Genomic DNA, 15,608 nt, shown 5'->3' with positions numbered 1-15,608 from the left:
GAGGATCATTGGAAACCAGGAGTTAAGAGACAATCCTGGGCAGCTCAACTTAGAAAGAACGAATGAATGAAATATAAAGAAAACTGGTGGCTTGGGCCCCTCAGCATTCCACTGGGAGCCAGGAGGTTGTCTTATGCTTCATTCTCATTCTTTGCTTAGAATCATGACATTTCAAAGTTGGAAGAGATTTTTCTGAAACACCTGGCCCACATCCTCCCAATGCCATAAAATACAGACCAGAGTGCCGAGAGGGAAAGGGTTATAGTCGTGATACTGCGAGTTCTGGGTGAAAGGAGGGGTCTGCAGATTTCCCAGCTCCCACCATCTCCAGGGCTCTTTCTTCTCCTGGCGATTTTCCTTCTTTGTCTTACAGGTTCTTTTTATCTTCAGAACCCTTTCAGCAATTTGAGATCAATAAATAGAGGCAGGAAAGGCCACAGCTGCCTACTGTAATATGTCTTTTTCTCCTCCCTGTGAATTATTTTCACAACAGATCTTGTCTCTTATATTCTAACTAGTTTTCAGGCCTCACGAGAAGGTACAGAGGTTAGGAAAAGAAATAAAAACCTGGCCATCCTAATATCTTAACGAGGCGCTAACCCTTCCTTTAGGTCTCCATCCTAGTAAAGCAAATTGCTTGACCTGGAGCCGGAAGACCAAGAGAAGAACTTAAGTAGAAACTGGGGGAAATCTAAGCCGGGAACCTTCAGTGATTATTCTAGGCAACAAAGTCGCTGATTGAAATGTATCAAAGACAGGGTTTACTGCAGAAAAAGTCACATGTAAAGCAACATCCTTAGCAGGCAAGGTAAAGGGGAAGGTGTGTGGGTAATGGAAAAGGTCATTGAGATGAAAATAACCTTGGCAACTGGGAATGAGTGCTCCATTACCACAGACGGGAAGAAAACACCATGTCCAATCAGACGGAACAGATTGAAATGTGATCCCAGTCAAGTGTGAATGCCACCAAACGCATCCTGGAACTATTTGGGGAGGTGGCATGGAAGGGAGAGGAGTCCCCCCCCCCATCCTTCAGCCCACTGTTGGAACAGTGGACTGAGATTTAGATTTGGACAGAGACTTAGAAGGGGGCAGCATACACAGATGCATCTCCATTACTCCTAAGTGAGGCGGGAGGTGGGAGATGCTCTTTTCTAAAGGAACCTGATTGTCCTGCTGGAACACAAAAGAGGAGCTCTGCCATCAGGAGACTCTAAGCGAAGGGATACAAAGTCTGTCTCCAGAGGGGAAGATGTGAGAAGAGAACGACTGATCACTGTTGGCCTCCATGGTTGAGTGTTTGCTGATAAGAATTGGTTTTTCTCCAAGATGCTGTCTTCGAGACAATTGCTGTTTTCTGCTAAAATACAACTCTAGCAGAAAACATTCATTGTAAGTGATAACTGCCTAAATGCGTCAGTATAGGGCACGTGTTTGCCACGTCATCTTCTCATCTTTCATGTTACAGGCACCAAGAAGGAATAAGTAACGAGGAAGAGAAATCATAAAACAAAGTATTTGATGGAAGCAGCAAAAGAGAGAGCTGGTATTGGCCCTGGGGCGATCCAGAGGGAGGCTGGTGCTGGAATTCTAAAGTACCACATAAAATACTTTTTCTATGCTTTGCTAGGTTATTCAGATTCTAGAGTTTAAATATTAACTACATGGCTTTCTTTTGCTTGCTTCTGGCTTTCTTTGCCATCCAAAGCAGGACCTTTTCATCATCCAGAGAAGCCTTCTTTATTCTTTCCCTCCCCTTTTAGGGACCAACCAAGAGCCAGGGTCTGCACCCACAGTTGTTTTTTTTAACCATTCTTTGGACGTTAAAACTACTTCTGCATATTACTTCTTTCTCTGATTTTATGCATGACTTATTTGTTTATTCACCTGCTTATTGAGCCTATGAAACCTGTCAAGTTCAGTTCTGGCTACACGTGAAGAATACAGTGGACCATTGGGGAGATTCAATTCTTGCCTTTAGGGAGCTAAAGTCTAATAGGGACTATAGGGGAGCATAGTAAGGCCGGCTGGCAGACAGGGATGAACACCCTGTACAGGACTATACTGCTTAGCATCGAATTGAATGCTGTTGTGGGTGGAACTGTATCCTCCACTCCACCAAATGTATAACCTGTAAGGTGACCTTGTTTGGATTTAGTGGTTTTGCTTGAAGATATAATTCAGTTGAATTAATTTTGGATGATCACGACTTACCTTTTGTGACTGGTATTCCTGTGAGGACAGAGAGACTCTGAGCCCCACAGACTTTCGAGGGAGAAGAGGGTCATCTGAAAATGGAGGGCTATTTTTCCGTTCTCTTAAAAAAAAAAAGAGGTGAATGGTACACCCACAACGGGTGGCCTTGGATCTAACCTTACAGCGACTTGCCGTCAACAGGCCTTTTGTGAGGATGTACCCCACGTTTGCTGGCCCCATTTTGATGCTGTCCTTTTAAAGCTGTCTCAACAAGGAATGTTATGATTATTTCAGTCCGTGAAAGGTACTAAGCGATACAAGCCGACTGAAGAAGTGACCCCTGTCTTTAAGTGGTGACATTTTAATGTTGACACAGATGACTCATATGCATGAAACACCAAGAGACTATTACAAATTAGAGTGTAATGAGGTGCTAAATTGAATGAGGCCAACTCTGAGACTGTTTCGCCACTCTGACAAAGGGGATGCTCTTGCTGGGCAGACACGGCTAGGGACGCTTCACACTTAGATGCGACTCAGCAACAGAGCCAAAGGATAGTTGTGGAATTGTCTCTGTTCTTAGGTCTGGGGTTTGGGATGGATTGGGGTAGAGAGTTAACACCATAGCATCTTTTCAGGGTTTCTAAACCATAGACGCCAAAGGTTGAGGTTCCTAGTGTCACTTCAAACAAGTTGTCCCTAATCAGTGCGTATGTACTAGAAGAAAATAGATTGGAGGTGGCAAATGGTTCCAAATTCCGGGGTCCAAACATCCCATTGAATATTTTTCATGCCCCATTTCTGTGTTTTCCTTTCAAATGTTTTCTTTCCACGCAAACAAGAAAAATGTGCAGTTTGAGGAATCAGGCAGTTCTACGATATTTGGCTCAAAAATAGCAAGCCCTTTCCATCACCGCTGGTTTCTTCCAGCCGAGCAGCAACTGCATTCTCCCTTTTTTTAGCTGATTATTTTGGTATTTATCTCTCGCTCTATAAATAGCATGCGCTGCTGCTATTTCTTGGGTTTCCATATTTTAAAAACGAGCTGCTTAGTGACTTCTCACCCTAGAAGGTGCAAAGCTGGGCTTTTTCTCTACACCTGCTCACTCCACTCATACCCCTTCCCTTCCCGGTGTTTTCACGAGTCCGTGGTTGCATCATTTGGTCCACCTTGGCCCCATCGCGCTTGGATATGATGCTCAGACATATAAGCCATGTAGGGAACGGTGAAAACTTATTTAGCTTTGAACATATGATTTGCATAGAATTTTTTTTTTTTAGCAGGTTGTGTATGTGTGTGTGCTGGTGCACTCACCCAGTACACCTGTGTTGAGTGACAGGCGGATACTTGGTGTCCCGTTTCATCACTTTCACTGAGTCTGTAGTTTGTGTTTGTTTGTTTCTGTAGGGTGACCGACCATTAAAATCCTAGCCATCCTCTTGACTCTGAGCCCCAGTGCTGGAGTTACTGGCCTGTATGGCTATTACATCCTCCTCTTCCTCCTCCTCCTCCTCCTCCTCATCATCATCATCATCATCATCATTGTAGGTGTGGGGGAACCCAAGTCAAGTCCCAATGCTCAGTCAGTAAGCACCTCTAGAATCATCTTTACACTTGTTGCTTCAATTTGCATATGCTAATCAACTTTCCTGGAGACTGATCTCTTTGGTTCACTGTTTTGTCTTTCTTAGTAGCAACGTGCACATCCTTAGGCAAGTCATAGACTGTCTCTGAGTCACTGGTTTGCCACCTGTAAAGTCGGGACCATAATCCAAATTTACAGCATAATGGTGTCTCAGTATGCCCCAGCAAGGCTCTACCAGGAGGGAACAAAGGGGGCCAAGCAAAATTCATTCACCTATTCCAGTGAGGCAGAGGCACACAGTGGGGTGACCGGTGTTTGAATCAAAGTGTGAGGAAGGGTTTATGTGAGGCGATTTCCTGGTTCAAAAGAACTGGTCCATTCCTGTATTTGGTGCTGTCAGTGAGTGGGCACCTTTAAGAGGTGGGGACCTTTAAGATATAGGCCTAATAGGAGGTCTAGAGTCTGGCTGCTCCCCCGTGCTTTGCAACTCTCACAGGCTCCTGCCACTCTAGTGACATCTGCCATTGACAGCAAGGGGCCCTTGCCAGAAATGATGTTACAGTTAGAGACTTTGAAGTCATGAGCTACATGTACCTCTTTTCTGTATAAGCAAGCTTCAAGTATTTTGATGTGGCAACAAAACTAGGCTAATAGAGACTGTTGGCATTCACTTGCTTGTATTTGGATGCTCTCATGAAGCATTCTTGCTTTCATTTTATCATTTTATCTGTTCACCAGTCACAGAGGGGCCTTGGGCAGTGTTGGGATTTAGCACTCAACAAACAAACCCACCTTGACCTAACTGTGAATGCAGGCCAGTTCCCAACACCATCTAAGTCCCCTGATTAGTGACAGGCTGGTCCCCTGGACTCCTTTTGTCTTTCTCCATGGTAAGGATTGAACGAGTCACCATTTGAAAAGGCATTAGAACATGGGTCCCATAGAATTAAGCCTTACAAGTGTTTGTTGTATGGCACCAGGAGCATGGCAATAAAGAAAACTAACTTGGGCTAGACCAAAATGGAAATCATTGGCACTTCAAAGACTGCCATCCACAACATGCAAGACAACCCAGGAAGTGGGTGAAAATATCTGCTCTTTAGGTTTGTGAGAAGCAACTGAGACCCAGACTATGAAGTAAATTGCCATCAGTCAATAACAACAAAACCAAACAATTCAATTAAAAATGGAGCAAATGTCTTAAATGAAGACTTAAAGATTTTTACATTTATGTATTTACTATGTATGTGTGTGTGTGTGAGTATGTGTGTGTGTGTGTGTGTGTGTGTGTGTGTGTGTGGTCATACATGCGAAATCACATGAGAGTAGATATCAGTGAACAACATACAGGAACCAGTTCTTTCCCTCGACCATGTAGGTCCATGGGATCAAAATCTGGTCTCTAGGCTTTGCCACAAGCACCCACACCTGCTGAACTGTCTCCACGGCCCTTGAAAAGATATTGACAGCACTGGGCACTAGGGACTGTAAGCACAGCTATAGTAGATGACATTTTAAACCAACCAGGATGGCTGCTAGTGAAAAAAAATCCAGAAACAAGTAGAAAAGCTGAAATCTTGGTGGGCTGCTGGAAGAATGGAAAATGCTGTGGCCACTGTGAAAATAGTACAGCAACTCATCAAGAATTTTAAACACAGCTCTACTGCATGAGTCAGTGGTTCTACCAGGGAGAATAATTCCCAAAGGAGTCAAAGTTCAAACAGGTCCCACTAAAAGGTGGCCCAATCTGAGTGTCCACTGATGGGCATGTAACTAAAGAAGCGTGACACACAGAATATCCACAATAAAAATTAATCATCTTAAAAGGAAAGAAATTCTGTCCCCTGCTACAACAAGGATGGAACCTGAAGGCATTACATTAAGTGAACTATCAGTCACCCATGAAAGAACAAACATAGCAGGATTCTATTTATATGAGGCCCCAGAGTGGCCAAACTCAGAGGGGGAAAAATATAATGATGGTTGCCAGGAGCTAAGGGAGGTTAATGGGTGTCAAACTCTATTTCCAATCCTTTATGTCAATTTAAATCCATGGCAACTGCTTTCACATCCTGATAGAATTCCCAATATACCTTGAACTCCAAATTCATTCCACCAGAAATGCATACACATCTGTTGGGGTGATGAATCTATCCTGGAGATGGATGGTTCCACACAGTGCGAGCACAGAGTTATGTGCAAAGTATGGGAAAAAATGATAGCGTTCATGATAAATTTTTTTTAACCACAGTTGAGAAGTGTGTGTTAGAATTCATTATTGGCTGTGTCTGCTGGCATCAGACCTATACAAGATCAAGCCAGCCAAAGCTCCAACTTGGATGTGGGAGGGGCTCATGATGTCCCACCTTAGTTAAGGAGCTGAGCTATTGGCAGTTGATGGCTACTATGGGCAGAGGAATTGGTCTTCTTTAGGAATGTCCAGGGGGTGCCCCGACACCAACACACATGCTGACAGCACTAAGTGGACTCAGCAGGTTTAAAAGAAAGTATATCAAATTGGAAAAGGAAAATGGTGGTGGAACTGATTTATCAAACCCTGTTATGTGTATCTTTGAAATTCTTGATACTTCCAAACAGTACATTGTAAAGTGTTTGTTTGTTTAGGGTCCAACTCAAGAGTCAAACACCTGTCCAAGATCCTGGACAGATCTTCACTACTACAAAGAAATATTTATTAAACTAAAACGGAAACCCCAAGATTACATATTATATATGTGAGGTACATTTTTGTACTCCATACTTACACACAATTATTCCATGTCAACTCAGCTGAGCTTTACAAACAGTTTGAAAAATAATATCAAATCCAATCTCTGCTTTAGTTGATTTTTCAACTCAATTTTTCCACTGAATTTTCAAAATCTCTTTTCAAGATATTTAGGGGCATTAGGATATTACTTAATGATTCGTGCTGGCTTCAGGAGCTATAGACAATGTTGTTTTACAGATTTTTTTAAAAGGTATATACTATTCAATTTTAAGATGTCAAAAAGTATCTGAACAACAGGTTGAATTCAAGCAGTAAGGAGTTCAAAGCCCACACTTTAAAAGATACACATGAATCCTTAAATCTTGTTTATGGGGTAGGACTAAGGAACTTCCATCAGAAAATATACATATGCTGTGATTTAAAAAAAATTGAGACAGTGTCAATAAAATACTAGGCTGTATTGTAAAATGACTGTTAAATCGTATACAGGACGTTGCACTTTGAGTTAAACGTGGAATGTTAAAGGGTTGGAAGTTCTGTTTAAAAGGGTGAGGGCAGGAAACTGTTAAGGCCTTGCATACTGTTAGCAGGCTCTGCTTTGCTGGGACATCGCTTCTTATGTACCCAGAAGCCAGGGACAGAGATGGAGAGGCAGAAGATACACAGTGCCGATCGACCCTGGGATTTGTGTCAATATCCAGATTATTTGCTGAGGAGAAGCAGTTCTCTGCTGGCTGTCACTTCCCCACTGTGCATCTCCAAAGGAATTACCTGTCCATCTCCATTGTGTGCTTACGGGCAGTGTGGTGCAAAAGCATTGTCCCAGGCCTAGCCGGGCTGCAAATTGGGGGACTGGCAAACCATACATGCACACGTTGTTTATATAAATTTTGCAAAGAGGAAAAAAATGGAAAGAAGAGAAAAATGTGATCTCCACACCTTTTCTGGACAAGTTGGCAGTGCCTTGGGCCTGAGGGTACACCTGTTGACAAATCTTGGCATGGGAGACTTTGCTCTGGAAGTTGGGTTGGGGGTCTCTAGAACCTGAAGTTCGTGCTGGGAGAATTATGGTTTTCCCCTCTTGTTGAGCTTACTGCCACCATTTTCATCTGTGTTACAATACCCCAATACATTTTAACTTATACAGGCAATATGCAAAGATTTGCACTGTGTAACTGTGTATATATCTCAGTTTGGCATTGGTGAAGCCCATCCTACCAAGAGAAAAAGAGGGAGACGGAGGAGAAGGAAGGGCAAGAAAGGGAGGAAGAGGGAAGAGGGAAGAGGGGTGAGGGGGAAGAGCTGAAAAGAAGGAGGGAGGATGAGGAGGGGGGAGAAAGATTGGTGTAGGTAGGCATAAGAAACTCACAAACAAAATGCTGCATAAGAAGGAAGCTTAGTGATCTTTCAAGCCAATAACCAATAACAGGCAGGTAAACTGAGGCCAAGAAAGACCACATGCTGTGAGTCAGGGATAATGCATATAGAAAGGTCAAGTTCTCTTTCTCAATCAAACTCTAGACACCAAGGAAATAAGGACAACGATCAACAAATGGGAATTCCAAAAAACTAAAAATCTTTGGTGGAGCAAAGTTCACAGTTACCTGAGTGGAAAAAAAAAAAACTACCTAAGAATGGCTGAAAATCTTTGCTAGCTGTGTGTCTAACAGGGGATTAATGTCTATAATATTCAAAGAACACAAAAATCTAAGTAACAAGAAACCAAACAGACCCAGTGAATAAAAGGGCTAATGAGATAGACTGAGAGTTTGAAAAAGATGGAAACACAAATAGCCAATAGACATGCAAAAAAAATGTCCAGCCTTTCTTGCCATCAAAGAAATGCAAATCAAAGCTATGGGGAGATGTCATTTGACTCTGGTCAGAATGTCAGTCATTGAGAAAATAAACAACAAACACTAAGAAGGATTGTGGACAACACTGCCCTTGGGAATGCAAAGTGTCAGCCTCTGTGGGGATTAGTATGAAGGTTTTCCAAAAGGCCAAACTAGATCTACTATAAATTTCCCAGCTTTTCCACACTAGGGTCTTGACACCAAGGACTCCTGATGTGGGGCTCCCCTCTGTATGCTGTGAATATGTTTTGTTACTATTGATTAATAAAGAAGCTCCTTTTGGCCTATGGCAGGACAGAATAGAGCAAGGCAGGAATTCCAAGCAGATAGAGGAGAAAGTGGGCAGAGTCAAGGAGATGCCATGTAGCTGCCGAAGGAGACATGCACCCCCAAACCTTGCTGGTAAACCACAAGCCTCAAGATAATACACAGAATAATAGAAACGGGCTAATTTAAGATGTAAGAGCTAGATAGAAATATGCTTAAGCTATTGGCCAAGCAGTATTGTAATTAATAGAGTTTCTGTGTCATTATTTCGGGGCAGCCTGGAAATGAACAAGCAGCCTCTGCCTACAGACCCCCAAGTAAAGATGCCACAGAGATATTTGCACATTAACATTTCCTGCAGTATTATTTGCAACAGTTAAACTATGGACCAGCGTAGATGCTCAAGAAGAGAGGAGTAGATACAGAAAATGTGGTATATATACACACATATGAATATGCATGCACATACATACATATTCAGTCATTAAAAAAAGAATAAAGCTGTGATGTTTGCAGGAAGGTGGACTTGGCCAGCGACAATCATATTAAGTGAAGTTTTGGAAAGACAAATGTCCTCTGCCTTTCCTCTTTGGTGGTTCCTAGATGTCATACAGTCCTAGAAAATCACATATACATGGAAAAAATGAAAGTGGGGTTGTCTAGAGAACAAAGAGAAAAAATGGGGTAAAAAAGGAGGGACAGGGAGAATGGGCATGGGATGAGGACAGGGAGGGGAGTACGGAGGATCAAGAGAGGGTTAGGGAATATGGGGTGTGCTCAATGTGGAACACATATCTTTAAAACTTAAAAAAAATATAGACAAAGTCAAGTTCTCCAACTTTTACTTCAGCCTTTTCTCCCTTATGCAGATGGGCCCAGATGGTAAGCTATGCATGAAATGAGAAATCAAGAGTTTTTAGGGCCCCTGAACTGGAATGAGAATCTCCCCGGAAGAGTGTGGTATGAGGAGCCAAGATGTAGAGGGAATTTTGTGATGTAAACTTGGTGCCTCCGACCTTTCTAAAACTGTAATCCCTGGCCTTTGATACCAAGCTTCCACTGTCTGTCATACATCTCAATATGCCACGCACATATTCTTAGGCCAACATCTGCCAGAGGGCAGGTAGAGAAAGACTCTGTAGTTAGGAAGTTGTCTTGTAATTAGGTTTAAGGTTTAGGCTCTTTATTTTCCCATTCTGTGACCAACATTGACAGGTGTCCAAATTCCTGCGCCACGGTGTTCTCAGCTATGAAGGGGCTGTGATGGTAATTGTTGCCACACAGGATATGGTGAGGATTACATAAAAGTTCATAAGGAAATGTGCTCATGTGCTCAGAATAATAACTACCAGGGAGGGAGAAAGGAACGGGAGCTCTCTGCTCTGTGACGGGGGAAAGAAGAAAAGCTCCTTGCGGCCAGCTCACAGCATCTGTGAGTCAGCCTACACTGCTCAGTGGACTGGCAATGCAGGTACTGCAAACTGTTGTAGGAGCTCAAGGGAGAAGTGAGAGACAACACAGAAAGGCTGTCCAGATATCTTAGGGGAGCGGGTAAGAACTGGAACCCAGTGACACAGGTGGAAAAAAAAATCCAAGTTAAGAAAGTGAGTGATACTTGACCCTAAGAAAAGTCAAAGAATGCTGAACCCAAAGCCAACATCCCCTAGTCAAGGCTAGCTTCCTAGGACTGCCCTCCTCAACTGTAATCCACCCAGGGCTTCCAGGATCTTGTGTTACTAGTTAATGAAAACATGTAATGCAACATTATCATTTACAGATGCTCTATTATTTAAAGACACTTAACAAGCAAAAAAGGGAAATTTAATGTCATATATATGGAAATGTATGTATATAAAATATATAAAAATAACCTATGGTATCTTGCCATAAAGTTCTCCACTGTTTTCTAACATATACAATGCCAAGTAGTAAATATAATAAAGCAATGTGGTTATCGATAACATTTATCCTCTCAATAAATGTTTATTAATCATCAGTTATGAATCTGCTACAAGGGCACCGTGGAGGAGCTAAAGTGTGCAATGAAGCTAAGAGGAAGAAGAGGAGGTAGGAGAGAAGTGAGATCTGCAATCGCATCATCACATACAATGACTTTGGGAGAGGGAGGGGCAGAGAAGAAAAGTGGGGGAGAAGAAAAGAAGGAGGGGAAAGAATACAGAGTACCTGACAGAGTGATACCCTTAAAGTACATAATAATTACTCCAAACTTCTCGGGAAATTCTAAACAAAATTAAACTTCCATGGGTAAGAAAGCAAGAAAATCCCTAGCATTTTAAATGAGACTTTCCCTCCCCAAACTAAATTTACAAGGAGAAGCAACTTCTTTCATCATTGTTTTACGAGTGTTTTGCCTGCATGTGCATATGTGTTCTATGTGAGTTCCTTGTGTTGCTGAAGGTCAGAAGAGGACATCAGATCCTCTGGAACTGGAGTTATAGGTGGCTGTGAACCACCTTGAGGGTGTTGGGAACTGAATCCGTGTCCTTTGCAGGAGCGGCCCAAGTGCTCTTAACTACTGAACCAACTCTCTAGTCCTAAAAAGTCCACGAATTAAAAACCATTTGCTTGGGTGTGCAGCCTCTTCACACATCCCCAGCTCTCCCACAGATGAGATGGTTCTGGTAGGGTGCCTTTCTTGTCATCCATGGATGGCGTCATCAACACAAATTTGTACACCGGCCATCTCCTTTTATGGTTTTGGGCTGTGCTCTAACTACAGAGCCTGCTAATTCTGTACCAACGTCAAATGAGCAATGATACCACATGTCTGTCCCCCATGAGATCTGTAGTTCACAAGGTCTGTGGGAAGAATTAAGGGTTGTCATTGATCAAGCCAAGTTCTACTGTTAGAATGTGCAATCTTTGAGCACTTATTACACCTCTGTTAAACTGCAAGAGCAGTCAGCTTATCTAGAGGGAGTTTAAAGCCAGTTTGGGGAGGAAATTGCATATGTTTTGCAGGTATTGCTTAAACTCATTCAGTTATCTGTGTGATGTCCAAATGACCTTCCCTAAGGGAAATTTTTCTCTCTGGCTTCATAGTGAAAATTGTAGTGTTTCCTTAAGCAGCTTCTTTGCTTGTCTCTCTTGTATATTATGCACCTTGTAATCTATGTTTCTCTTTTTGCCTTGGCTGCCAGGAAACTTGGACTTTTTTCTATATCTATTAAATAAAAAATACAGATTTATATATATGAGCAAATATAATGCTCTCCCCCAAGGTGTTCCTGTACATTCTTACACCATCTAATTATAGTTTCAGCGGTCTTAGAAATAACTGTTTTGAGGGAGGTTCAAGAGAAAGAGAGAGGGGGGAGGGGGAGAGAAAGAAGGAAAGAAAGAAAGATCAGGAAAGAAGAAAGTATAGGAAGACACATATATACATAGAAAGAGAGAGAGAGAGAGAGAGAGAGAGAGAGAGAGAGAGAGAGAGAGAGAGAGAGAGAGAGAGAGAGAAAGGAGAAGAAAGAGAACTTTTTTCTTTTTGATTCCAGATAAACAGGACAATCATTAAGATAGCTAGGTAAGAACATGGTGGAGGGTATCTCAGTCTGTGACACTGACTTTGCAAGCCAAGAACCTGAGCCCAAAATACATGTGAAAATCTAGTTACAGTTGTATGCCTGCCTTTAATTCAAGCACTGTGACAGTGGAAACAGGTAGCTCCCTGGGGCTCACATGCAGCCAGCCTAGTCTATTTAGTGAGCCCCAGGCCAGTGAGAGAGATCCTGTCTCAAAAAATACAATGTAGACGACACCTGGGAAATGACACCTGAACCTGACCTCTGGCCTTGACTTGCGTGCAAACAGACATCAACATGCCTTCCATACACCTGGATAAGGAAGCCATAAATGAGGCAGGCAAGGCCATCCATAGGTCACCATATGCAAACCGAAACTTTCAAACTGGATCGTGCTGTTGCCACATAGAGTAGAGTAACCCAAGCTCTTGGTGTTTTACAAAAGACCTGGGGCACATTCCATTTGTTCCACTGCAAATGTGGATCCCTCCCTCCATCTTTGGATGGCTTCTCTCTGCTGCTGAGGACTTTCTGGAAGGTTCCTGTCAGGGCCTCTTGCCTTCATTTCTAATATTCAGCATGATGTTGCTGATGACCGTCCCAAGCCTACACAAAGAACCAAACTCAACTCTGGAAATGGAAGAGAGGTAAGCCAGATCTTTTGGATGAGCATGTGACTGCCTATATATTTTATTCCTGCGTTGATAACAGTGCAAACCTGATATGATGATTTAAAGGAAGCCTCCTTTTTTTTTTTTATCCAGATGTAAGACCCTTCATTCTGCTGCTGCTGGCATCCAGATGTTTTTCCACATGAGTGATATCATAGGATTTAAAGTATACTGCTGCATATACAAGAAACAGCATTGGCACTAATCTACTCTGGCAGAAGGTCAAAAGAGAGGGTGAGCTTCTGGCCTGAGCTCAGCTATAGGGAGGCACAGGTTTCAGGGGCTTGTTATATCAGTTCTGGAAACATCTCTCCAACGACACCTGTGTATCTCTTGGTTGGCACAGGTGGAAGGTTAGAGCAACTTGGCTGCAAAGGTGACGAGAGTTTAGTGCCAGGTGCTAAAGGATGCACGATAGTCATAGAAAATAATGACCAGCGACACATAAAGGTGAAATGGTTGTTGCTTTGAGGAGCTTTAGTGTTGGGAAAAAAACATTTTAGTTCCTGGGTTTTATATCCAGTTCATCTCTTCGAAACAGAGGCCTGTTGGGCAATAAATGTGTGCTATGACTCTCCTAATGACAGCCTTTGACAATATCAAATCATTACAATAATAAGAGAAGGGCAAAAAAATAATGTTTTCCTGCTGCGGATGAGCTGAATATGTTGGAAGGTATTTTAACGAAGGGGGGAAAATCCCCAACAAATTTTGATCTGCTCCCTGATCTTAAGATTCCAGTGTCAATGCCAAGGGACCAACTTAAAAACACTCCGTGTAATTATCCAGCTAAACTTAACACACCCAAACACAGGGGCCCTGTGCTGGGGCTGTGACGACACCTGACACATTCAGCCGTTTTCATCGAACTCAATTGAAAACACCCCAGCACCGCTCTGCAGTCTGCATCTTTGGTGTCAAACTCCATTTTCAATCCTTTATGTCAAATTTAAATTCATGGCAACTGCATTCAGATCGTGATAGAAGCCCCAATTTGCCCTGGACCCCAAATCCATTCCACCAGAAATATATGCACATGCAAGAGCGTACACACACACACACACACACACACACACACACACACACACACACACACGAGCTGGGCAAGTTCTCATTCAGCCAAGCAGGAGTGAAGGACGCTGAGTGACTACCTGCTTACTTTAGCTTTCGCACACCCTCCAATAAGAGTCTGTTGGGAACAAGGCTACTATTCAATCAGGTTTTCGCCGCTCCGCTGGAGAAGTCATATGAGCACGGGCTCTTGTTTGGTATGAAAATGGATATTCACATTTGCCATGGCAGTTTTTTTCCTATTGGTGGAGCTAAGATCACTATCAGATTTTGAAGTGAGCTGAACAAATTAGTGTAACTGATGAAAAAAATGAATAATTTTGGCTCTAAACACACAGATCTGTTCTGCTCACCAAAATGATGAGCCCTTGATTTTTTTATACAAAGCCAACAAAAGATCCTGTATTGACAACCTACAATCTGATATGGCGTCCAAAAAGGAAAGAGATCACCCTGGGTGCTATCACTAAGAAAACATTCTGGATGGCCCAGAGATAAGAACTGACCCCGCTTATGGAAATCATCTTTGCTTGGGCATCCATACATGCATAAAAGGATGTTGTTTTTAAAAGCTCACTTTCTCTTTAATAATTGTCTGTTTTTCAAAAGCGATCAGCAGGTGCACCTCATTTCAAAAGCCTCTTGTCCTTCATAATACAATATTCATCACGATTACATCGTATGAAATAAAAAGTAGCAAAACAGAAGCGAGGGTAGTTCAATTAAATGCAACATAATCTCTGCTGCAGGAAAAAAAAGAAAGAAAAAAGAAAAGAGAAAAATAGTGCTGTTGCTAAAATCAGGTTCTGATGAAAGAAAAAAAGGGAATATATTTCCACATATTTTTAATTATATAGAATTTCCTCAAACATGATTTTTCATAATATATTCCATTAAGTTAACATCATATTTGAAGAAAGAGCATTTTCCGATTTCATTTTAAGCCTGATTTTGAGCAATTACGGTGTCATTGTTCCACGGTAGAAAGGTTGAATTCATTTACTGTGTGGTTATGTTAGTTATGATTGATGTCTCTTCTCCAAATGATAAACCAATCACCCCGATGATGTAATGTCATTTTAAGAGTGCCATAATCACATTTCTCTCAAACTAGAAGCTCTGATGAGTTCTAATAAAGATTTATGGTAGATTAAAGGCCTCCATAATATCAACAATGGATTGCTCATTTGATGAGAGATTTGATTAGATAATTTTTTTAAAAAAAAAGAATATGAGTTTGCTAAATATATCAGGCCTGGCTTTGAAGAAGGGCATGGGCTATCAGAAGTAGCAGTCTATCGGTCCATTTTCTGAATGAATCATCCTAATATATTTAGGAGGTCCTCTATAATTTGAGAGGTTGAGACTATTGGTAGCTTATATTCATGGATAGAGCCAAAGCAGTCTTTTCAGAGAGTATTCTTGACATGCAAATCTCTCTCTTGCTCTTAATGAGTGTGTTAATGAACATCCCAAGGGGCTGTCTCAGAAGGTGGTGCCAAAGCTTTGGGTTAAGAGTAGCTCATGTGTGCCATGGGTATTGAATCCTTAGGTAAATCCTAGGCCCTTTTCTGTATTCATTTGTTCAGCTGAACATTCCACCAAGGGATAAATCCAAAAGAAGGCCTGGTTATTGTTGTGCTTGGGCCAATTCTATCTAAGACTTAGAGAGTGGGCGTTGAGACACA

The 15,608-nt window shown here is 42.0% G+C and overlaps 1 protein-coding gene across 6 annotated transcripts in view; it reads right to left on the bottom strand.

Moving 5' to 3' along the window:
* Tenm2 (teneurin transmembrane protein 2) overlaps nucleotides 1–15,608 on the bottom strand; it is a 961,804-nt gene that overhangs the window by 360,251 nt on the left and 585,945 nt on the right. The gene's annotated exons all lie outside the window — the stretch shown is intronic.

Source organism: Arvicola amphibius, chromosome 4 (genome assembly GCF_903992535.2).
Source record: "Arvicola amphibius chromosome 4, mArvAmp1.2, whole genome shotgun sequence".
NCBI classification, from domain to species: Eukaryota; Metazoa; Chordata; class Mammalia; order Rodentia; family Cricetidae; genus Arvicola; species Arvicola amphibius.
This window is presented reverse-complemented; position numbering and strand designations above follow the sequence as displayed.